The sequence below is a fragment of the Neodiprion lecontei genome, chromosome 1 (assembly GCF_021901455.1).
Source record: "Neodiprion lecontei isolate iyNeoLeco1 chromosome 1, iyNeoLeco1.1, whole genome shotgun sequence".
In the NCBI taxonomy this organism is placed as follows: Eukaryota; Metazoa; Arthropoda; class Insecta; order Hymenoptera; family Diprionidae; genus Neodiprion; species Neodiprion lecontei.
In genome coordinates this window covers 3,529,980-3,555,597 of record NC_060260.1, presented here as the reverse complement: position 1 = coordinate 3,555,597, position 25,618 = coordinate 3,529,980, and the positions used below count along the sequence as shown (strand labels likewise).

Sequence of the window (25,618 nt, the reverse complement as noted above, 5' to 3'; positions counted from 1 at the left end):
AGGATAAAAAACCGACGAAACCAAAAGAGAAGGAGAGCAAAAACGCGTGCCTCCCCCACCTCAAATAAAAAAAAAAAAACAAAATCAAAAAAACAAGTGTACTGGCAAAAACAAAAATGGCAAAAAAAAAGTAACGTGGAAAAAAGTTACAACGGCGTTGCTAGTCCCTTACGCGCAAATACAGGAGTGCGAGGATCAGATGAGAAGAGATGAGAAGAGAAGAGAAGAGAAGCGAGAGAAAGAGAGAGAGCTGTATATAAGAGAGAAAGAGAAAGAGAACTGGCGCGCAAACAGGCGGGTGGTGGCAGGCAGCCCTTCTCAACCCACTCCGAGGAAAGCGGTGAGGTTCCAGCACACACACACACACACACGCGCACACGCATACTACTCACGCCTACTCACACGCCCGTGCCTCCCGAGGCACGCACGCACACGCGTTCGCACGCAAGACTTGCCACGTCACCGGCACTCGGATCCGCGTCTATCTGTCAGTTTCCAGTCTCAAACAAGATGGATGGCTGGCGAATGGAAATCATGGTGGAAACCCACCCCATCCCATCCCCCTCCACCACCCCACCCCCAGCACCAAAACGCTCCCTTTCCAAACCCTCGCGATATTCTAAACCACGCTTTCGCGTACCGCGTATATCCTGGTTACCCCGGTAAGCCTTTACACCATATACCTGCGTAACCCTCCAACCGCCAAATCACCCGCGAAAAAAACTGTCACGATCCGGTTGAAGAATACTTAGAAAATTAGTGGAACTGTGATCGACACTTTTATCTAGCCTCGTGAAATCAATTAGCCTGCATTCCATGCCCGATTTTATATGTATAATACATTATGCAAAGAAAGTTTTGAATAAATTATTTGTTATTAATTGTTTATCTATCGAATCGCTTACTTCTAATTATCGTTGCAATGACTGTTATTTTTATTTTTTTTCGATTTCGTTCAACCTCTTGTCCTCTCGTGTCTACGAACAATTCACCCGGAGTTTTATTATTGCAGAAATTTTCAACTGCAAGATTGTACGAATAACCTATTACGGTGCAATTAGCACTGTTGTGAGGAATGCTGCAAGAATCGCGAGACGAGTTTATTGGATTAAAGATTCCGAAATTTTTTATTGCATCATCATCATTGGACTCTTGTCAACAATATTACCGATAGATCGGCCTTACCGTATTACACATGTCCGATTTTTCATATTAATTTTCACTCTGAAATGTAGTCGAGTTCATTGGTCACGTTTAAAAAAATTACGAGTAAAGCCTATGAAATTTTATCCGAATAATCTATTTAGATATGAGGCGTTTCGCGTCAAATCAGCAGCCCATTTTCCTCACCTCCTTTGATTTTGATCGTGTTTCAGTACGATGTTTTTACCGACCCAAAAGGGTCTCGACATTTTTTTCAGATTTTCTTTTACCACCGGTGAAATTTAAGGAAAGTCGAACAATCAATTCTAAATCGCTATTTTGTTAAATTTCAAAAAAATCGCACAGATTCAATGATTTAAAATATAATTTTCACGCACCGCAAGATAATGGGATCTCAATATTTACTATTTTTTTGCAAGTTTTTAGTTTTTCCATGTCGGAGTTAGAGTTTTGATTTTTTCGCTCGGATAACTTGTGAAAAAAATTTCACCGGCATTAACTGTACTCAGAACTTGTGGCATTTTTCTGAATTTCATATAAATTGAAATCAATCAATATTGGAGAAAATTGTGACCTATCCAAAAAATAAGAACTGCAATTCTCACATGGAAGAACTAAAAACTTGTGAAAATAATAGTAAATACTGAGACCTCATTATCGTGTGGAGTTTAAGAATCACATTTTAAATCATAGAACCGGTTTGAAATTTATCAGTTTTTAAAAAATGGCACTTTTGGAATCGGTATTTCGATCTTTTTTTTTTTTTTTTTTTTTTTATTTCACTAGTGGTTAAAGAAATCTGCAAAAACAATCTAAAACCCACTTGGGTCGTGGAATGCCACGTGTAGATACTTAATTATATTTATACACGTAAAGATTGGTCATAAATTGAGTATTTTTTAGCTTACGTCCTTACTTACGAAATATTTAATATTCCTTTTGTAAAAAAGTACCCTGTGTATCCTTTCTGCTTTTTCTAAATTCGATTTACGTTCAGTCTCAAAAATAGATATCACGTTTTGTCTTCAATCGGTATCTTCAATGAGCGCAAACGTAAAAGAAACTTATAAACGTACGTATAAATGATAACCCCAACTTTGAAATACATATACAATATCCGTAAACTCATTACATAATTTGCAGAAGTATCAGAAATAAGAATAGATATTTTGAATCAAATTAAAAAACATATCATACGACAGTAGACTAGTTCCGGTTGTATCTTTGACACGCTGTTTTTTTTTTTTTTTTTTTTTTTTTTTTTTATGTACATATATGTACTATATACATACTTTGTATGTATAGCTATCACTATTAAACTCAAGGGAAATAAATAATGCTCCTCAGCTATTCATAGTCCCGAGCTGATTGATATGTACATTAAAATTATTCGGTTAAAAGCCGCCACCGCAATCATCTACAAGTGAGTTAGGCTCATCTGGGTGTCGTGATACTCAGGTGGATGAACAATGGATGGTGGCTCATCAAAGTTTGCCGGATTATCGGCATCGTGCTGCTGCTGCTGCTGCTGATGATGACGAGAAGTCTGCTGATGATGGTACTGACTCAGTTCCGGGAGTTCCGGAAGCGTGTAGGATTCTGGATAACTGGGCCCACCCTCGGGCATGAACTGCTGCGAGTAGGCCATCGAGTAGGAATTCCAGAACTGAGGATACGAGTTTGGCGTCTCATTGAAGCTGGTCGCATACTCGGGAACCGGAACCGGAACCGGTTGGCGTTCGTTCTGAGCAAAGGCCGGCTCGCGCTCCTGTACGTACCGCGGCTGCTGTTCCTGATGCTCTTGGGCCTGAACGGGGCTGACCTTGGGGGCGCCCTGATACCCGGGGTACTCGTGCACCTCGTCGGTGTAAAATTTGAACTCGGGACCGGTGGGGGAGGTCCGAGGTTGTTGGGGCATCACGGCGGGGTACCCGAAGCTACCCGATGGGCTGATCGCGTTTGGATTAGGTTTCGTGACCACCGGTTCCTGCAGGGCCCACGATATCGCTGGTGGACTGACGGCCGCCGGCTGCCCCGGTTCTCGAGATCCGCTTGGCGAGCCGTGTTCGCTATCCTGGGCCTTGTCGGGAGGTCCGACTCCCACGAGCTTCTTCGCCCGCTGCTCCTTTTTAAATTTCATGCGACGGTTCTGGAACCAGATCTTTATTTGTCGTTCCGTCAGCGACAGCAGCGCCGCCATCTCGATGCGCCGCGGTCTGCAAAGGTATCGATTGTAGTGGAACTCCTTCTCGAGTTCCACCAGCTGCGCACTCGTGTAGGCCGTTCGGGCCCGCTTGCTCGGTGCTGCCTCCTGGCGACGGGGTCTCACTTGGCTTGGCTCTGGAAATTGTAATAGAAACTTTGGGTCAATTTTACAGATCGTTGATTCTTCTTTTGGCCTACTCTATGGCTGCGAAATTTTTCAACCGTTGAAGACGCGTACGTTTCGACAGTCGTTGACCGCTACACGCTTCGCTCATTGTCGGTGAGGCTGGATTGAAGTATAATAAACCGCCGGATTGGCGGCTCTTCTTCGACTCAACAATGAACACTGTTTCTGTTTACGTAATAGTTCTTGGTATGAACACGCTGCGCCGTTGCTGTGTAAATGTGATTTTGTGGGTACAAAAGGGTTCGGTGATGGATCGCGGCGGGAGTGTACGGAGATAAATAATTAGCGTTACCCCCCTCCGGGGAATACGGGTCTTCTCACCAGCCTCGAGGTCTTTTCTTCGTACCGCTGCTACTTGTACCCGCGGTAAAATACCGGTGTGGAAATTGCTGTTTTTGAAACTACAAAAAAAAAAATAAAAATAAAATAAATAACATCATTTTCATACCGAACGAAGAGGCGAGAGGAACTCGGGAAAAGTTCAGGACAGAATTAGCGGACATGCGAGTCTGCCGATAAGCCGGGAGATGATATTGTTGAGCGTTGCTCAGTGGGTGTCGTGTCGGACGGTGTCAAGCCGTGAGGAAAGCCGCCACCCGCTGCGGTACTCAAAAGATACGCACCTCAGACGTGCGATATCGGATTAAACGGTTCTTCGTGAATTTACAAGCAAAACTATCGGCTGAACGGTTGCCAACAAAGGATAATCCTGTTCCTCGATCTTTTACAATCTATTGTTCCGAAGTCAAAAGTACATTCGAAGGTTGTCAAACGAGGAGTCAACCCAACCGCACTTCATTAGTTAGATTTATGACAAGTCAATTTTAGAAATATACGGACCCCGGTGGTCATGCTCCGTGATTTTGACTTCGGATTCGTCGAATACCTGGAATTGATCATCTTGTTTTCAAAGCGTACAGCCGACTGGCTATCTGGCCGTTTGTTCGTTCCCCTGTTCTTAGAAAGCAGCGCACGGCGGTCTTCTGATATCAAAAATTGATTTTTACTGTCCGGAGCCTCGTGCCACAGGAAGAGCCAATCTTTCATATTTTTTTGGAAGATAGGCTACCAGAATATTGTGACACGTAGCCGACCACTTCGGCTATCTACCGATTGCGATTGTTCAGGAATGTAGAGTGCGTCGCGTGTTGTGCGTATGAGAGTCTTCGTCTCTCCGACTTCGAACGACCCGAGCGATGGGGTCGGTGGTAGAAGTTTGAAGCCACTAGTGACCGTGTGTAGTGACCGTCCCAATATGTTATCGCCCGTGTTCTCATTCTCTTTAGGTATTTTTTTCCCCCCACCAGACATCCAATACCGCATATTTGCGTTGGGTCGATGGCCTGACCATTCTCTCAAACAAAGCGTGCGACAAAATGAGATCAAGAAAAAAGAAAAAAAAAAAGAAAAAAAAAAAAACTAATCCAATGAAAAAAAAACCCCCACCCAAAGAATCATTCCCACGATATTCCAGGACCACGTTGGGCAGTGCCAAAATCACGATGGTTAATCCCGACGGTTATATTAACATTGCAAAGCCGTGAAACCTCCGTGCGTCAAAAGTCGAAGCCATTCGTCATTAAGCTGCAACTGAGTTTGGCCAATTTTGCCCGAGGCGTTTATAATGGCCCGGGCATTAATTAGAGAAGTAATTTTCCTATCGTGTGTGGCCTGCGCTACAAACTGCCTGTTATGTTTCCGGAATTGGGGTTATAAAAAAAAAAGAAAAAAAAAAAATTGTTATAACAAGAAGAAAAAAAAAAAGAACGAAGAAGAAAAAAATAATGAAAAATCGAATTTCATTTTTCTGCGTAAACGCGTTTACGTATCCGGCCCCGTGGTACCGATAACGACTGCAATGCCTAATTAATATTGTCATTAGCGTGACGAGGAAGCGATTCTTGGGGTCTGTCGACCGTGTGTATGCACGTATCTTGCGATAAAATGAAAAGAAGAGATGCGTAGGTTCGAGATTACGAAATCAGCCTCCTTTGATCAATTTGCAATTTGAATTGGGTAACGAGGCTGGCGATACGGTAAATATTCGATATTGTATATGCAGAGCAACGTATAGAACACGTTTCTCGGACATTCAGCACCTGCGACGATAAACCCCGCAGGGTCGATATCACGAAAAGTAGAGGTAGCTAACGTCGAAATCGGCCCGGTAATGGCGTTGAATAATTTATTCGGAACGTATCCGTATTCCCTGGCACCGTCAAACCTTTCTTATCGATATATATACCACGTGACGAAAAGTTGGGACGCTTCGTGACATTCGACGTCCAGCAATCAATGCGCGTTTCGAACATCCATAAATAACGCACCGAAAGTGAAATCGCGAGGCGAAATGAAATGGAACGATCAACTTCTCGAGGATCCCGAATTCACTCCCTCGTAGAATGTACAAGTATTTCGATAATTTCCTGTTAAAATTCACTTTGGATCAACCGCATGCGCGATATAAATAATTACATGCACCGAGAAAGTGTTCGATGTTTCGTGCGCACAAGGCGCTGTTGCAACTGGGCTCAACCTCGCCTTGGGGTACATGTACACACATGTCTTAAGAGACGCTCTTCCGACCAGGCAAACATCGTTACGATATAACGCTGCCATTGGAACAAAATAATGCCGCGATCACGGAACCAAACGTGCGGTAGGAATAAGTGAAACGAAAGTTTCAGAGTACCCGGACGCTGCGTTTAAAATTTTAAAAAATATGAAAAATACCGATGCAGATCACGTACGCAGAAGTTATTTTCGAAAGAATTTCACTTTTCAAGAAGACGCAAAAATCCCCGTTATAATCAAGCTTCGGGGAATTTCCAAATTCATTTATAGACACAAACAAACGAGATTATCCGAACAATATGAAACAGAAAGAAGCAAAAAAAAAAAAAAACGGAACAATATTCGGCCATCGACAAGTTTGAACTTCATCATTGGTCTGATTTTCAAAAATCAAGACTCACGAACAAATTATATAGAATATTTTCCAAGTACATGTTGAAAAGAATAAAAAAAATCTTGTATCGGAATAATATTGTCTATTTGTAATACGTCAAATTTGATTTATATACCGAAGATTCGGCCACCGTGAAATCAGGCCAAAGATGAGTTCCTTGTAATGATATAACTACAATCAATTTCTCATGACCAAAATGAAGTATCTCCGAGAAATAAGACAACCCAATCGCACGTGTATTTTCGTTATTCGTCCAACTTCCAAGTGAAACAGGCATAAATTGTAAAACGGAAAACCTCGTTGGTCCATTTCTTTCCGAAGAATGTTCCATCGAGATGGATTGTACGCGAAGAGGAAGCGGCAGCATTCACACACTCATATCGAGGATGAATGGCCGGTGGGTCCCGAAGGCACGAAGCTCAATGGGCTATTAGGATATCCTGGAGCGCTAGTGGCAGTTTTGAAGGCTCGTGGCCACATCCACGGTACTCGATGTTTTGTTATCAATAAATATGTCACCGGTGGACCACGATAGTCCATCATCTCTCCAAGGGCATAGCGCCCTCGCCCCCCTCGAAAAGGGGTAAGCGTGCCGGTCCCCGTTTCGTGATCCCTGGAGTCTAAAGTCGGCTAAATGGCCCGCTCGTTAATCAAAACTGAATTCAGTTAGACCGCCTACTTATGGCATAACTACGCGTGTATTACCCGCCTAAACCGCGATACTACGTTCCTTCTCAGTTGCCATCCCCCCCCGCCCCTTACACGTTCCGTACGAAGGAAACATCTCACAAGTACCGCATTTACGAAAGGACACGTCGCTATATTAGCATGTCGAGGGTTTCTCACGAATGGACGGAGTTCAAGACAAACGAAAATAGAACACGCTTTTCGAACTTCTCCTTCTCTTTACTCGAGAAACATGTTACGAAGAAGTGGTCTAAGTTTGCACCCGGGCTTAATCGCTTGTCCCGTTATCCAGAGTTCCTATCGGGCAACAATCGCTAATTTTAGACTGCAAAGTCCGACAACTAGGTAGGCGTATTGGGTAAATATTATGATCAAAGAATTTACCTGCGATTATATTTGCCGCAGGCGACACTCTGGCCGGATGATGTTGCTGTTGCTGCTCCTGCTGGAGCTGCTGATGTTGCTGTTGATGATCTTGCTGTTGTTGTTGAGGATGCGACTGCTGGTGCTGTTGGAGGCTGTCGGAAGTCTGCCAGTTGTAGGTCCTTGGAGGAACGGAGTAGTCCAAATGTTGAGGTACTACTGTGCTTTGGTGATGATAGAAGGGCAGCGTCGCGTGCGGCTGCATAAGGTTGACGGCCGGACGTTCCTTGGTGCTGCACTTCGAGGCTGTGGAGCCAAGACTGGACGGCGAAAGTTGGAACATTGTATCTTCGAGGGATTCGTGAGCACTGCAATCGGATGGTGCCAACTGTCCAAAGTCCTTAATAGTCATAGCTGGTTTACTACCTGCCGGTAGATTGTACACGGAGAAATCCTGCTGCCCCTGTGCTACGCTCGACCGGGAAAGATTCAATGTAGTGGAACTGGAGGCTATTGCACTCCGAAGGTGCTCACCGTTTGAAGTTTGCACTTGCACTGACGTACCCGGCGACCTTTCCTCGCCAATTTGGTCGGTTTCAGCGCCCCGGACGCTTGTCATTTTAGCCAATCACTCCTCAACGAGGCTTCCAAGTCGGCAACCCTTCCTCCCACCTCACCCCGACGGCCCAGCGATTTGCCTACCTGCCTTCGGCCGGTCACCGCCTTCGACCACCGAGTCTAGGCCGAGGTAGACCCGATGTCTCGACAACGATAGCTATAGACCTGACGACAACAATGGTTTTTCCAAGACAAGTGTAGCCTCGGGAAATGAACCGAATCTTTCAGCAGGGGGTCACGTCCACCTTGTTATTGCACAACGTTCTCCTTCTCGATGAATTTCGCTCCTTCAACTGGCCACAGCTTCGCGCCTTAACCTACGATTCTTCGTTTGCAGTAACAAAACTTTCGGTTAACCCGGTCCTCGAATTCGTTGGTTGGAAAAATTTTCCAGCATTAAGTTGTTCAGCTTGAGGCCATTCGTTCCTTCCGGAGGGGGGGGGGGGGGGGGGGAGACCAAGGGTGATAGGGAACGGCGCGTGGATGTACTAAAACAAGTTTACGGCGTCCCTGGATTTACGAGCCGCGAAGCTCTCGATACAAGACGACAACGGGCCCACGAGGGTGCCTCTCGACTACACCGTTAGGTTCGTTTCTATAAACGAAATTTCACACCGCGCTAATTTGCCTTCAATATTTATTCATTAGCAATTCGCTCACATGATCCCGAATCACTTGGGCCTTGAATAATTCGATGACGTTCAATCCTGTCACTGTCAACAATCGGAATACTCCTCACTCGCTTAACTCCCGTTCACTATGTGTCGAATATTCATCACGTTCACTGGAACACCTACGTCACTTGTGAACAATTTTTGACCAACAAAATATCGTGCGAGCCGAGGGCGGCGGCGTGACGACCAAGTCTAGGAAAATCACCACAAAGTCAAGAGCGCAGCGCTACTACAGTCCGAAAAAGTTGGACACACCGGCGTTCGTCGTTCGGACATGCCACCCCACCATCAAAGTGTAGGTATACGTGACCGGCACGTATTTCGTCCGGCGCGTGTATGGAGTAGTGGTGCACTTATCGGGCAAAGTGACAGCTCCGAGAAGTTGAAAAGTCTTCGATGACTAAGGTGAACGCATCGGTGCCCCAGGCGCTGACCTTCCAGGTTGTACACCCCGGCGATCCTGCGGCTACTGAATATCCAAACTCGAGTCTTGATTATATTTTTCCACTTGGTTAGACTGCAGCCATGTATAACAGCCGGCCGTGCCGATAAGACTCGTGGTCAAAGAAAACGTCGCTTTACACCAATGCACCGTTGTTATTATATGACGCTCTTGATGCACCACACCGTACTAAATCAGTCGTCGGCAGTCATGTTCTACGTATACCTCGACACCGATGGTGCCGAGGAAATAATTTGAGAACGTCAACTTCCTCGAGTGTCCCAATGCACACTCCACCTTTAACGAATATCACAGTCGTGTTAACGCACCGTGACTAATCGTTCGCCCGACTGGCTGCTTAATTTTCGCTATTTGCCTTTATAGGATGGATAGACCTCCCCCCCACCTCAACTTCTTCCCCAAAACTGCCCCACGTGATGGGATGAGTAACGGAACTTTCAGTGTTTCTCGAAACAAGGAAGAAGATAGAAAAGTAAACTGACACATTTTGATGTAGAAAATCGAAAAATTAAACGAGGTGTTCTAACTCGGCCAGTTAAGCGCCGGAGTTTTCCCGTTAGAAGCCAGTTTTCAGCGGCGCCCCTTGAATAATACGATCCAGCCGAAAACACTTCTGTCATAAATAAACGTGTTCAACGTTGAAGAATATTCGCGGGCGAAAGAGAGATATCGGACTTTGACGGGCGTCAGTAGCCCTGGAATAAGACGCCTCCATCCTCCCAGTTTAGTAAAGTCACTTCGGCATCGGCTAATCCCGCGAATCGCAAAAGGAACTCGCAGAGTGAGAGTGAGAGTGAGAGAGAGAGAGAGAGAGAGAGGAAAACGGTGGTGGCTGGGATCCGAAAACGGTAGATTGATCAACGTCGGTCCGTCCGAGCGTTTCTCTGCTCCCTTTCGGATCTCGCCCTCCTTTTTCTCCGGGCGTTCGCTTCCGCGTTTTCCTCATCCCGTGTTCCTCGGGGTCTTCCTTTACACACGGGAAAGAATCCTTCTCGATTCTCCGTCGGCGTGAGCTCCCAGTGCCAGGATTTCTCCGGCGTGTCTCGGACCCTCGGAGCTTCGCCACTTTTTCTGCATTAGTGTTCCGTAGACAAAGATCAGCGAAAAAGCCCGGCAAAAACGTGCGCCGTTGTTTCTTCCGCTAATTCTTTTCTTGCAATCAACTTTTTGCTGCCCCCCCCCCTCCGCCCTCTCCGGCGGTCTCCGCCTACGTTTCCACGCTGATCCCCCGCCGCCCCTCTCCTCGTCGCAGCCTGAGCGCTTTATCCTCGGTAAAACTGCAACCTTCTCAGCGTCTTATTTCTCAGCTGAATCATATATCCCTTGCGGATTACTTTCAGGTTCACCTTCAGCGTAAAATTTTTTCAAAAATTAATATTCAGATCGGATTATCTACGAGCCAAGTTGCGCTGCGTCTAGCCGGCCAATACCGATCGTCTTTTGCGAATTAATGCCTTCTTTGGAATTCTTGTTTGTAGGACGTGTATCGGGGTGATAATCCAACTTCCGGCAGGGTCGACATACGGCTGGATTGTGCGTAGTAAAACATTAAACACAACCCGAGAATCCTCGGCGTCTAACACCGTCGTTAACCTTCTCGGTAGAAATGCGAAAGAATTTACTCTTCATCCCCGGCGTTTTGGCCGCATCGAGAAATATCGGTTCCACGCCAATTAGAAGTTTGACGGAACCGCGTCGAACGTCGAGTTCTTACCTTCCCCCGTTTTCGATCGTTCTCCCGCAGTTGCCCGCCTTCTCGGTTGACGATGGAAATGGAGAACTGTATCTCTCCGCTTTTGTATTATATAATCTGGAAGTTTGACGGGGCTTTCGCGGCGCGAGGGTGAGGGTGAGAGAAAGAGACAGGACGAGGGGTATGGAGGGGTGTGGAGGGGGGGGGGGGGGGGCAGACGACAGCCGTGGCGCGGGGGTGAAGGGATTGGTATACAGCGAGATAGGATAGGACGGGATGCGGGGATGGGGAGGATAGGATAGGATAGGATAGGATAGGATAGGACAGGATAGGATAGGACGCGGTGTTCCCAGACCTCCGGCATAAGTGTGGGGCACAGCTTCCCTCGCTCTGCCGGTAAGAGAGACGCCCGCTTTAACCACGCGGATAACATCAGCGGCTTCAAGCCAGGAAATGAAAATCGGGTGAGCACTGTTTAATTTAGATAAAAGCATATGTTACACGGTTATACCGAAAACCCCGCCGCGCCTCAGCGCCGTCAAACGCTTTTCCCAACCGCAAGTATCCCTGATTCCCCCCCTCTTTCACCGCCTATTCACACGTTACGTAATCTGCGATAAAACATAAACGTTCGCCGACGTTTTAAGAATCCCATTGAGTTCCGGCAAAGATTTGATACGGAAAAGTAATGGGCGAGAAGAAAATGGGAAGGGATTTTTTTTTTTTTTTTGTTTTCATTCGTTGTAGATTTACCGAAAAAATCCAGCATGAAGAATTTTCTGACAAGTTCCCAAGGCGCGGTATTCCCTGTTATACGAAAGTTTGATAATTTGTTTTGAAACGACGCTTAATCGAGAACATACGTTTTTACCTCTGCGTTAAACCGATGTTCCAAGACCGTGTGTATCTACGTAGAAACGAACGCACGATTATATACGTGCTTTGGTTCTCACCCGAGGCGAAAAATGAAGTGAAAAGGCGTGATGATGAGAATCGAATCGTACCTACTCTCAAATTGTCCAGTTAACTTCGGTCAACGAAGTACTGTTGCGCCATTCGTTCACTTCCCGCTTTATAATGCAAATATTCCGTAGCATAGTTCTCCGAAGTCCGCTTCAGTTTGACGAGGGTTTACGGGATCTTATCAGTGTAAGATCGTAGCCGCGAACCTAAATTTTCCGATATACCTTTTGTGCACAGATTAGTGAAATTTCTTCTTGCATTGAAATTTCCCGTACACGGTATAGTCGAATTCGTTCAAACAAAGCGGCTGAAACCAACTTTGCGAGAAACTTTAACGACGATCTGAACTGCAGTTCCCTAAAATTCACAGCGACTTTGGGATTTGAAAGGTGGACGACTTGCGCGCAACTCGGATTAGTCAAAGCATCTGACGATGCAGAGTCGTTCGTAGGCCTCGAACACCCGACTAGACCGATTAGGCAACTCTTTGCCGTTCGTCGCAGATAGGGGTCAACAAAGAGGGATGATGAGGCGAGTCATTCGCAACGTATACCAGCAAAGATAGGAAAATCCCAAAGGAAACCCCGCTTCTCGGGTTGATTTCTTGCTCGGTATAAGGTGGATCCCGGGTCGTCCTGAGGGCACCGCAGATCATGAGGACCCTGCCGGAATCGGTTAGGTTCCCCGGAACGAAACGGAGAGACCGAGACCCGGGCTTTTCGCGGATATGACGTGTTTTTATCGTTCGACCTCCTCCTCATCCTCCACCACCGCCGCCGCCGCGGTGGAGTTTTCGCGGTATAGCAAAGATTGTTCAAGCCAGATAGAAGCGAGGCATCCACTTTTACACTCTGGAGGTTAAAGTTTAGGAAGTTATTTTGGCTTTCAGGGTTGAATGCCGCTTGTACCCCGCCGTTCCGCCCCTCCGTCGACTTGACGTCGGTATAAGGTTGACGTTTCGCGTCATCCTTTCTCCCCTTGCCTCCTCCACCGCCCTCCCCTCCCCCCCTTCGCCCCTTTCCGCCCCCCAACCCAACCCTCGACCCGCCGTATTTTCCTTATACTCAGGGTCCACGATCAGCTCGCGCTCCCGACCAGCGCTGGAAAAAAGTTAGCGATCTTATAATAGAACTTTGCTGAATACAAAATCGGTCGGCTGTCGTCGAAAACGTTGCGGCTTGTATAGCATAAAGCTAGCCAACTTGTCTTCGCCACTTGAGAAATACATTTATGCCCGCATGTGCGTGCGGTGAAAAAAAAATTTATGAATAAATCGAAAAATTTGGTAAGAAATCTGCGATACGAGGCGAGGGAAAAAGTCGAAACATCATCTCTGTACTCTCGAAAAGGGAATTGGAATGAATCTGTACGTACTGCAAGATAATTTCAGCGTTTGGCTTGAGAAGAAAAACCTGACGATATGGTGTTGAGATGAAAGGAATGAGGGCGAAGAGATGTGGTGGATGGACATCAGATATGAAATTACCTAGTTCGATAAACTTACGTATTCAGTGCCATGCAATGCATTATAATAAGTGCACTGTTATAAAAATCTGTATGAAATGTAATACACATTTGTTGCAAGTACAGTCTATGAAAATTCAAACACGATATTGACAATTAAAGGAGCGTGCTTTGATAATAAATTCACCGTGTAGTAATATAATATTGTTATGTCAATCACATGTATGCAAAGGAATTTCAAGCTGCAAGTATATGAAAATTAATACAAATGGTGAATATCAAGTTAAGGTAGTGTATTAAATTTACTTCATTGCCGAATTGGTTTCAATTGTTGTGAAACTTTATGTCAATTTGTCTTGTTATTCTCGGAGACCATACCATACATTTTTCCACGGATTAATTTTCACTGTTGAAAAGTTCTGTTGTAAATTTACTAAAAATGTACAGGGAGCATTATTCAGGTTCGGTATTGTGAATTTACTGTACATATGATAAGCATTTTGACCATTAGTAATTGTGTGATTAGTAATTTATAGTACTATTTAGTAAAATTACCAAACATCAATGCGATAAATATCGTGAACTTGGTAGTCACGACTTTGTTTGATTCGTATCACGCTTGAATGAACGCTTATGAATAAGATATGTTCAAAATTCCTATTCAAAATAAATCTTAATAAATTTACGGTGTAGTTGTCATAAATTTAAGATTTGATCACTAATTTCAAAATTTATAGGGTAATTTTTTGGGCATTGCTTAAATCTGACACTGTTATGGATTCCGTATGGAAATTTGTACCTGCACAAGATGAGTGTATTCAAAAGAAAATTCCGTAATTCACAAAGACTGTAAAGAAACTTTTCATATATAGTATGTTCAATACTTTAGAATTCAGTTTTAGGAAATCGGTAATCAGACTAATTGTACAGGAAAATTAATGGACATGTATTATACATAGATTCCTGTTGCCACAATACAATTTTAATTTTAACAGATTCTAATCGAATTTCTTTGCTCATCGGTCTGGTAATTTCAGCAGCATGTTTAGTAAATTCCAAATGCTGTACAGTAAAAGTATAGTAAATTTACAAATATAACAAATGTACCACAACAATTCAATAAATTCAAATTACGCTTTCGTGTTTTTCTAAGCAAGAAGGAAAATTGAAAAAATTAATTGCAAATTTAATGAGAATACTGATTAATTCACTTTCGAACACCAAATTTCTACTTTTACTAGATTTTTGTGTAGTAAATGTGCAGCAAATTGACGAACGTTTTTAGCAGTGTTAACAAACAATTTATTAGGGCTAAAAATTTCCCCGAGACTGCTTGCGATACATGTTCCCACCACGGACGAATATTGTATGGTTACCAATATTATTACATCACGTGTTTGCAAAGTTCTTCAACGAGTTTTTAACTCGGTTTTCAACATTAAATGTTCTATATCGTACTTCCTGTATCGTAATATTCCAAACTGTATCGTATTTTCAATGCTCTGTTCGTTACGAATAGGTTAATATACAAATATTACAATTTTCAGTAAAAAATGTGTCATTACAGTGCATGAGCGGAAAATTTCTCAGCAACTTTTGATTACCATATCTTGTGTATCAAACTTTGCATCAATGTATGAAAATTGTTGCTTGAGTTCGAACGTAGCTATACAAGGTTACGAACGATCATTTCACGTACCTAATTTGTAATGTCACACGACCTTGCACTTTGAATTTGTTGTAAGTTTAACATATTTTTCAACAGTGTAAAAAGGAGAGGGAATAGAAAAATTCCAAACGACAAATTTCTTCGGCGCCAGGGTGCCGAACGTATCGTTTCCGGTGCACTTGACTTGTTTATCGCAGCCTGGGTGACGTGGAAAAAGAACAATAGTCGAAAGAGGCTCGCACCCAGAATACTTATATTTAGATCCTGGTAATAAACTGAACTCGGGACAACAGCCTAAATGCGGCTGATTATCGACGAAGGACTCGAGGATATGCAGTATTAGGAGTGCGGTAAATGAGCTACCCACTCGGGCCTAATAATATTTTCTATTGGGCGCCCATTACTGACGCGTGCTAACAGGAACTAGATAATTGGAAACTAGGTTTCCCGGACATTTGAAGATACCGACGCACTCCCCATCCCACTTTCCCCAGCCCCGAACGTGTCGTCCTTCCAAAAGATCATTCGGCTTGCTGACTTTACCGTGGGTCTGAAACACGTTAAGCCCTTCGCCCAGGCGTCGCAGTGTCGCGCGGCACGTCGCTATTTGTGAAATATATCGCTTGCAAACCCTTGTGCCGATCTCTAATTATCCAAAAATCTTTCGTTCGCCGGCAGACTTTTCGCGATAAGAGATAAGCGGGGTTAAGGATCGTGATGGCAAAATAGTCGTAAAAACGATTCGGCCGAAGCCGTTTAAATACGTGGCATCGAGTATTTTTCATTCCCACTTATACCTATACCTGTACTGTATACCTTTGGTGAAATTTTTTTGCTACACCATTATTCGCAAAATTTACAAAGCAGTTATTGGTTTTAATATATACTGATTGGTTTGTCAGATCTTTCTCTCTACGCGTAACGAAGATGTTTCAATTTGTTGCAACGGTTAATTCGGAATGATCGATGAATGAATTTTGAGGGTATCAGTTCGTCTCTTAATTGCTAGGATTACGATAATTTTTGTTTCTGTCTTGAACAGTATTTTTGAATTGAGTAATTTCTTGTACAAAAGTACAGGAAAAAATATGGATTTGATTTTTTTTTTTAATTTTTACAAACGAGAAGTGCAATAACTGTACATATTCATAAATTTAAATTCACGGTGCAATTGAAATAACGGAAATAAAAAAAAAAAGAAGTTCAGTAGGTCGACGACGAGAACAAATGCGAATTTATTTTTTTCCCGTTGAAAACTGATTTGTGGAAAAATTTCGCGACCAGTTTAATCAAGACACGAAAAGTTTGTATGCCCTGAGAGGTAAGATTCTCTTCAGTAAGTCGTCGAGTCCGTTTAGTGAGTTAGAAGAAGAGGATCGGGAAGTCGGAGAAAGAGGAAGATATATATGTATAATAACGTGGCTGGGGCGTGTCGGGATGGGGTGGCTGGACTTGAAGGTTGGGAAACCCCCGTTGGGAGTCCATTGCTGGCTTGTGGTCCGAGCTAATTCCAAACGCAAGGAATATTCAATGAGTTTGGTTTATTGGCATGAAATTGAAGATTCTTTCCGGGCCGCAGCTTAGAAACGCTTGTTAATAGCGTGAAAAAAGACGTTTCCAGGGTTTCGGATTTTCAGTTACTCTGCGGGCTTCGACAATGATCAGCAAAGGAAAAAAGACGTGGTTTAAAATAAACAACTGATTTACGAGCGGGACATATTTGAAAAACAAACGTAGCCTCCGCTTTGGTGAATTCTCATTTTCCTAGTCTCGTTATCGAAGAACGCGCGTTTAGACGCGAAAAATGAATTTGGTTAAAACATCGTGTCCTCAGGTACTTATCCATTATCTAACTAGCACTGCAGTGTGCAACGATGATAAGCTTTTAAGAAACACAAGGCCGCTCTTCTACTTTATGTCGAGAAAAAAACTTTGTCCAACCTATTAATGTCGTATGAGCATAGATTAGATCAGCTTTTGTTATGCCCGCCGACCATCAGGCATTCCACTATTTTTATCTTTGGATTTTTTTTTTTTTTTTTGGTATTGTTCGTACGCTTTAGAGAGAAAATGTAAATAAAATGAAAAATAAAATAATTCACCGCTCACACGAAGATGAGTGAAAGCATCGTTGATAATTGTTAGAGGTACTGTTTTGCAAATTTTTTACGACAGTAAGTCAAATTCTCAATCTTGTGCCCAAAGAAAGGTATTTAATGGTTTTTGAATTTCAAATAAAATTTTGACATTTCCCTCGCTAATGTAGAAAAAAAAAGTAAAAAAATTGTTTTCACTCCATTTCCTTCTTATAATACTCTTAGTTCCGGTTACCGCTCAGTCCTTAACTATTTTCATTTTTTACCACGATCGAAAAATATAGTTCTAGGTAGAAAATGAATATTAGATTTGTAACTGTTGCCATAAAGTCTAGTATCCGTTACTATTCTTTCTCATTACGATCACTGTTACTATACTGTCTTGTAACTGTTGGGACAATTTAATCCTTGCGTAACGACAAATTGACGTTAAAGCTTTATCGAACTAAAAAAGTAGATTAAACCTCGCAAACTGATTTTGCGTTACAATTACCAAAAAAAGGATCGACGATAGCGGAAAATGGTTACGCGTACCTCGTTTTTCGTAATTCCAACAACATTCGAACAGTATTTTTAACGCTACCTGTTTTACTGAATTTTTCTAGTTACTACAACAAATGAAATTTTTCTCAGTGCAGGATCACCGATTTACGGAGGTTTAATAAAACCGCGAAACTGAGCGTCAAGAAACCGTTTTCGAATGCAGGTTCCGAGTCTTCCAAGAGAAATCCTCTGAGCGGGGAACGGGGGAGGAAGATCCGGCGAATGGAGATATTATCGCTTGTACCGCGAGATGTTTTATTATTATATCTGCGTCATGTAAACGGGGGTTCCTAGGGTCGCGGCACGCGGGTGAATCCTGGTTCTCCGCAGGTCCGGGTCGGCCAGGGGGCGCCGGGGATGATATATCATCGGGCGCTGTTTGCACTTTGACAACATCGCGGGCATAAAAACGCTGACTCATTTAAAGCGGCCCCCGGGATTGCGGCGCGGTGCGGCGTGCGGCGATGGCTGGCTCTCTTTTCTTCCGCACCACAGCAGCCCTGCAGGTCCTCCTCCTCCCCTTCCTCTTCTTCCTCTTCCTCATCCTCCTCCTTCCCATCCCCAAACCCGCCGTTCGCCTCCTCGCGGCTCTCAGGCGGTCCTCGCTCCTCCCTCAGGATCCCTCAGGGGTAGGTGGTGGTCGTTTGTAATTGCGATTCCTCGTATAATTTTTATTAAGACTAATTAATTGCAATCGTCCGTATAATTTAAGCTCAACGCTGGTGTCTATAATGCACACACACCGGCCCTGGAGAGGGGAGAAGAACGTTTTTCCTACGAGACGAATAAGTTTCCGAAAGTAACGATGCGACGATATTTTTTTTTTTATTTTTTTTTTTTTTGTCGAAATTCGCCCGCCTGTCCATCGCGACGATTCGATCCTTGCTATTCTACGAGTATTACAGAGGCCGAGTGTCGCGGAATTTGGGTCGTCGTTGAGTGGATTTACTGGGTCGGGAGTATTCAATGGGGTAAATGGAGTATTGCATATTAAATATAATGGTTCGGGGTTTGCTCGATGTTCTGGCCCTCCGAGAGGGGATGCGTACGGATATGTGCGTGCCGAACCGCGAGCAATGCGTATGCGTATAATGTATGGTTATTGATTACAAGTCTCTGTCATTGACGTACACCGTCAGATATTAAAGCGATACCGTCGACAGAACCAACAATTTTCTTCCTTTGTGTATACGGCATTCGATAGGCGAGAGAGGCGGAGTGAATTTAATTTTGAGAAAGTAAAATACTCGAGCTGTTGATGGAGAAGACTAAAAATTGAATCCACCGAAATTCGATTTTCAATTTTTCACTAAAAAATGTTAACTATATCGATGCTGTAAGAACGTAACCGCATTTAAGTGGTTCTTTAATCAACCCAAAGGTCTTATCTGTAATTGAAATTTGGACTGGTTATTAATAGAAATGAAGTGTATCCCAACTTTGAATATTCTACCTGATTACCGAGCGAAAACGCGAAGAGGAATTTTTTGAAAATTGGAAATGCTGTCACAGTTATCTCATAAAATGCGTAAACCTTGACCAAACACGAGATAATGGTTTTTGGAATAATGATCTTTCCAACGATATATTGAAAAGTAGACGTTGCCGACTGTTTCGAAAAGATTTTTTATGATAAACACCTACGGTGCATAGGTTACAAATGTTGCGTCCTAGATCCGATGATATGGCGCAGATTTTAAATATCGTGAATCAAATTTTTACATAACCTGGATTGATTTATCACTAATAATAACAAAATGAATAATATACCGTTCATTTCTGAGCAAAAGAAATCTATCGTACATTGAGATCTATGAAAATAACCGAACTACACACTCGTTGTTAACTGTATCTGAAGACAACGGTAGTCAAATGAAAAACTATGGACGGTACTTTATCGTTAAAATTATTCCAAACTATCATTCGATATGTCCTTAAAATTCATGAATTTTATTTGTAGTGCGTTATTCAAACAATTTTAATTTAAAGTATAAACTTCGCCAAAAGGATGTTCTACTGACTCCGGAGATATTGAAGAATCAGCTTAAATGTCCATGAAATGTAACAATAATAACATCTCGAGGTCTGTTTAAAAAATAACGAATAAATACTAATTGCCGTGTCGATGATTTATCACGTACCTAATCATAATTCAAACACTTCAATACGGTACTTAGGGACAATGTAATAAATCGCAAATGATTAAAATCAATTCCGAGATAATTTCAGCAAAAAGTTTCGTAAATACAGCCTTTACAAAATTTGGAAGACAGATTTTCAAAATAATGATAAAATTTTCAAAAACTTCACGTTTATGAAGAAGAATCAACGAATTCATTTCACACGATAAAAAGAGATTCCCTAAAAATTTATCAAACAATGTTTTTAAACATTTTATTCCCAAACGTCAAGTTTTTCGATACTTCAATAAATTTTGCGCAGTTTTCTTTTTTGTCGCGCAACTCTGCTAATCGCGCGATAAGATTGTTGAGAAGAACGCGTGAAAACCGGGGCATTTCCGCGGTTAGGACGAAGACGTGGCTTCACCGTTGTACAAGAGAATTCCCATCGTTGGGCTATATACGTGTGGCTGAGCGTTGAGTGATGGCTGCGCAGTCGACCTCCTAACCGACGCCATACATCATTCAAGATGGCTGGCTTCTCACGCCGGTTGGGGAGAGAGAGACAAGGGTGACAAACCCCGTCCTCGCTTCGCCACTTTTGACTATAAGTCGCGTCTACGCCTTCATTGATAATCGTATTACACCGACGTGTCAATCACGGAATTGTTTCGACTGGCGTATAAATATTGCCCGAATGACGCGCGGATTCGCTGAAAACTTTGCTAATGTTACAGATTTCGTCCAGTTTTATTCGAGGGTTCGTTGAAACGAGAAAAGGATCGAAATCGAGCGGCGAGTTGATCGGTCGTCGTCCGGTAACTCTGAGTACGATCCGTGTTACGTGATCGGGAAGGAAAATTATAAATTCGATTAGTTATTTGAATTCAATTTGATAAGGGGCGTTTATGTATACTGCAGGCGAAATACACGCAACCGATTGTACGTGAAACGTATATTGGTTTTTACCAGGTATTAAAAGATCGTTAGTTTTCCAACGTTTCATACTAATCCATGTATAGTACAGTATACATACACGTCCGCGTTGCATTCCGTCAAAATACAGATCGACAGCTTCGGAAACCTTTTAATCTATAAGTTGCTCGGTCGGAGGGAATTGTATTTCATATTCACCTACAAGCTGCCGACTTTTTCATAATTAACAAAACTTGGAAAAAATTTCTTGGTAAATATCTTCAAAACAACTATAAGTTGATAAGTATGTGTCGATTGGAACAAACCCAGTTTCAGTCGAATCATCTATACATGTAACATTATAATTGAACTTGTGAAATTCAGTTTTAATTCGAATAGACAATTTTTATCGACGTCAAATTTTGGGACAACCGAAAAATTGTCTGCCTAAATACCCAATTCGTCGGGTACGTGATCGCATCGATTGAAAAAAGCGACAGGCTAGAGTGTAGCTAAAAATTTGGTCATTTTTTTTTTTCTCTCTCTCTTTTTCGCGGAACGTTGGGGTAAAAGTGAAGAACTAAATGAAATTCGGGCCCCGTACTTTCCCTGGAATATATTTTTTGCACGTCACTCACTCGCGGCAGCACGTGGCGCACACGGATCGATCGAAATATGGCGGTGGTTGGTTCTCCACCCTCGGATCCCCCGCACAAGGCCGTCCTCCGCGCGAAATGCATAAATAAGTGGCCCCCTGTGTCCCTTTAATCCCAGCCAACTTATGTTTTAATAGGATCGGTTTTCCGCGGGCTAAAATTTTAGAAAGTGAAACAAATCCCCCATGGATCAACCGAATTCCCCGGAACCAATGTTTAACAATTTCGAATGTGTTACAGGTATTGAATATTCCTTTTTCAGGAGGCTCGTTTTTAATTGTGTTTTTATCGTTAATGATTCCTTCGTTGATTTATTTATTTATTTTATAATTTTTTTGCTTCACAAATCTCACTTAGATTTTGTCGTGCGATACTAAATGCCTATAAATTAGCGACTAAATTTATGAAATATATTGTTAATTAATTTATGAAATGTATTGTCTCAATTATTTCTTATTTCGATCAAATTCATTCGCTTTCTCGATGAAATAGATGGGTATTACTGATCGTTCATAGACAGGTGAATTGTATAAATCTATCAATTTCACGATACGTACAACGGTCAATGCGAGATCTTCTTTACCGACATTCAACACTGTCAAAACTCAAAAAGAAATCATAGAAAAACTTACGTTGAAAACAAAGTGTAAAGAGTCAAGCGGTAAACGAATGCAAAAAATAAATTCCCGATCACATGGCCAAACCAATAAATGACCGATGATTCTAAATTTTTCTACCTTTGTCGATATTACGAGGCTGCGAATCGATAACGGAACTTTCGATTCCATCGCACAAATGACTGATTGGTCGAACCTGGCCGCAATAACAATGAACAATTTCCACGAATCATAAAATAGATATCTTAATCATGAATCTTATCCAGAATCCTGTTCAACGATCCATAAAAAATTGGCGATATAACATTATGCGGTAAAGTGTTGGAGGAGACTTACCGATGGTTCAGTGACGACGAGAAGAATAATTTTAGCAGTTGGTAACGTAACTGGCCTCAGTTACCGACTCCACGTCAGCGATCCCGAACTTATCGACACTTGGTGCGATCCCGTGCAGTCCCAAAAGTCTTCTCAGTTTGAATCTCGGTCTGCAGCTTTGAGCTTCAATCCTCGCCAAATATCTTCTACCACTTGCTATTTTAAATCACGTTTAATATACGGGATCGTTTCACTCGACTTTCGCACAATATTCCCGCATCCGTGAACCGTCACAGGTGTAATATAAAATCCTGAGAAATTTAATTAAGCAACGTGGGACGCGGCCATAGTTGCGTCGAAGAAAGGAGATAACGCCCTCCGCGATTATTAATATAATTCCGGACGGAGAGCGAAGCCATATCTTAATTTCTGTCGCTGCACGTCTCCGTTTCCTCGTTTCACAGTCAAAACGCTTTCCGTCTTCCTTTTTCTCCCGCATTGCAGAAAACTGACTCTTCATTTTTTCTTTTTTCTGTCTTCAAAAAAAATAAAAATACATCTCTCTCCCAGAAATTTCGATGAATTATCCACCAAGAACTCTGTGAAGTAAAAAATCAGTTTTTTAAAATTCGCACCAACGAAAATTTGATCGAATTTTCGTGAGGATATTTTCACGAAACACTTTGCCCGGGAAGAATATTGATGTAAAGAAATTGAAAAAAATCCATGCAACATATGGATTCGCAAACACACGCGCACGCATGCGCGCACACACATCGAGGTATAAAATATGAATTTCTAAAACAAATGGTTATGTTTTTATAAAGGACAATAACGCCGCGTCTATCTATCACGCCGTCTATGCAATATTGGCATGCCCATCGTACGTAATATTGAAATTGTATTTTTTCGCAATATGAAAGTTATTTATGAAACGTAGCGGGCAATATACGGGATCTTCCCCCCCTCCACCCTCCCGCCTTTACCCTACCACCATATTTTTCCCCCGATGCCATCGCCGCGCGATGCGACATATGATATGATACGATATGATACAATACGATGCGATGCGATGCGACGAGAGGCGATGCCTCGATACAAACGCATCTCCTCCTGCCCGTCGACGTGCACACTCCTCGAGGTGTCGTAGAAAAAGTCGTAGGAAAAGCTCAAAATCGTTGAAATTTTTTCAAAAAATCACCCTGAATCTCTCATGCTCATGAAAATCGGCAAAGCTTAAGCGTTTACCGTTCCTAATTTCCAGTTTTTTGTATTTTTCTTCTTTTTCGTTGCCGTTTTCCAATTTTTGGCACATGTTTACAATCGGGGGATGGTGTATACCCACCCCGAAACGTGGACGACGTGGAATCGGTCGAACCGGCGAGGCGACAGCTGTTCGTTGGTCGGGCGCGCACATCGATTGTCTCGGATTGTCTCGGTCCCGGTGATTGATGATCCTCGGGGGTGGCTAGTGGTGCCCGGTCCCTTTTCCTCTTCCGTGTCTTCCTCCTTTACCGCGTTTCTTCATTATACACGCTTCCTTCCTGGTCCTCGACCGTAACTTTGACGCGTCGCGAAATTTCTGACTGCGATATTGGCAAGGAGGGCTGAAATCGAGAAAAGTGGTGTAAAATATTGGTGCTTAAAAACTGATTTGCAAAAGATTTCATCTCGCCCGCGATAAGATTATATGCGCTTCCGTCAACTCGAGGAACGGATTCTGTTCGCTCTTTCTGTCCCCGTCGGTTCGCGTTAGGTTCCTTGAAACTCTGCCGCAGGATCATCCTCCGTTACCTACGAAGGAGAACGGTCTGCATATCCGAACCAGATATCCCGGCTCGCGACGCGTCGAAATCGACGAAGCGATAACAGCAGTCCCGTTTTACCAACCCGATCAGTCTTGGGAAATCAGTTAGATCAGTAAAAAATTGTTCTCAACGATTTTACACGAGATTTTGAATTTTGCTTGTCCCATTCGGCTTTCCCTTTCATCTACCTTAATTTTTTCCTTGGACGTGTTTTTGGAACACGTTTTTTAACCGTAATTCTGCCACATGCGATCTCCTCGCCCTTCCGCTGGACGATTTGACACGCATATGCACAACCTGGTTCCGTTATTCGAAAACTTTCACAGCGATGTGAGCTGCAAGCCTGACGACTGCATCGGACGTAATACGTGCCGCATATGGCATGGATATATTAGTAGAATATAAGTTTTTCTTTAGTACTAATTGGTAGCAAGACTTTCAAAATAATGATCTCGGTTGGTAATAAAATCTTACGAATCTCCACGTCTGCCATTAAGAATCATTCAAACTTTCACATCAGAGTTTCATACATCTTTTCAATTCCATAATACAATTATAATTACCAACTGTACAAAGCTGATACAAAAACTTTTCGAATCGAATTTCGTAAATGGTCGATATTGTAATGCGAATAAAACATTTATAATCACCAATCCACTGTATGCTCCATTCCGCGAAAGGTTGTTCGGCACTAAATCGTTGTCCTCGGCGATCCGGTAGGCGATCAAAAAGTGCGTTTGAGTCTGCGGTCTGCAGCGAGAGGCGTAAATGCGCCAACTGGTAGACGAACGCGAGAAGTCGCACCCCGGTATTCGGGGATCGGATACACCAGTTGCTGTGAATGAGAGAGCCGACTATACCTGGGCTCTCCGAAGTCATAAATCACTTTCCCCTGGTGCTCTACCCCTCGGTACGGACCAGCGACAGAACCCGGTCGAACAGCGGACCGGCAGCATCACCTGGAGTTCTCCGGACTACGCTGTATTTGGCGAAGAAGGCTGGAGAAGCTGAAACCTCCGGATTTTAAACTCAGGTAAAAATAAGGAATAAGTCAAAGTGAACAAATGACGTGTTATAAAAATTCGGGATATTGAAAGTAGGTATGTTACAAATGCGTAACGATGGATCTTCTCGGCTAGTTTTGCTGCTCTGTTCGCGTTGCATCATTGCAACGGGATAACATCGGACGGGATTTTTGCGAGTCCAGCATAACCGGATGAGGAATTAATCGTCGGGTGTTAGCGGCGCCCCATTCTGCAGGGCGAGAAGAGGGGTGGGTTGCAGGATCTGAGGGGGGGGGGGGGGGGGGGGGGGTGGAACTTTGGAAAGGCCCTCAGGAGTACGGGGAAAGAGAGGGGAAGCTATAAATTTCGTACACTTGACACGGATTCAAAATGATCCCCTTTATTGCAGGATTCCCGCGTTAGTTG

General features: G+C 43.1%; 1 long non-coding RNA gene across 1 annotated transcript; it reads right to left on the bottom strand.

Moving 5' to 3' along the window:
- Nucleotides 1-22,914: 22,914 nt before the first annotated feature.
- On the bottom strand, nt 22,915-25,141 carry LOC124294519. The gene is made up of 3 exons (XR_006904400.1): nt 24,839-25,141; nt 23,726-23,987; nt 22,915-22,979 (listed from the first exon to the last, which is right to left on the bottom strand). It is a non-coding gene; the product is annotated as an uncharacterized LOC124294519 (long non-coding RNA).
- Nucleotides 25,142-25,618: the final 477 nt, after the last annotated feature.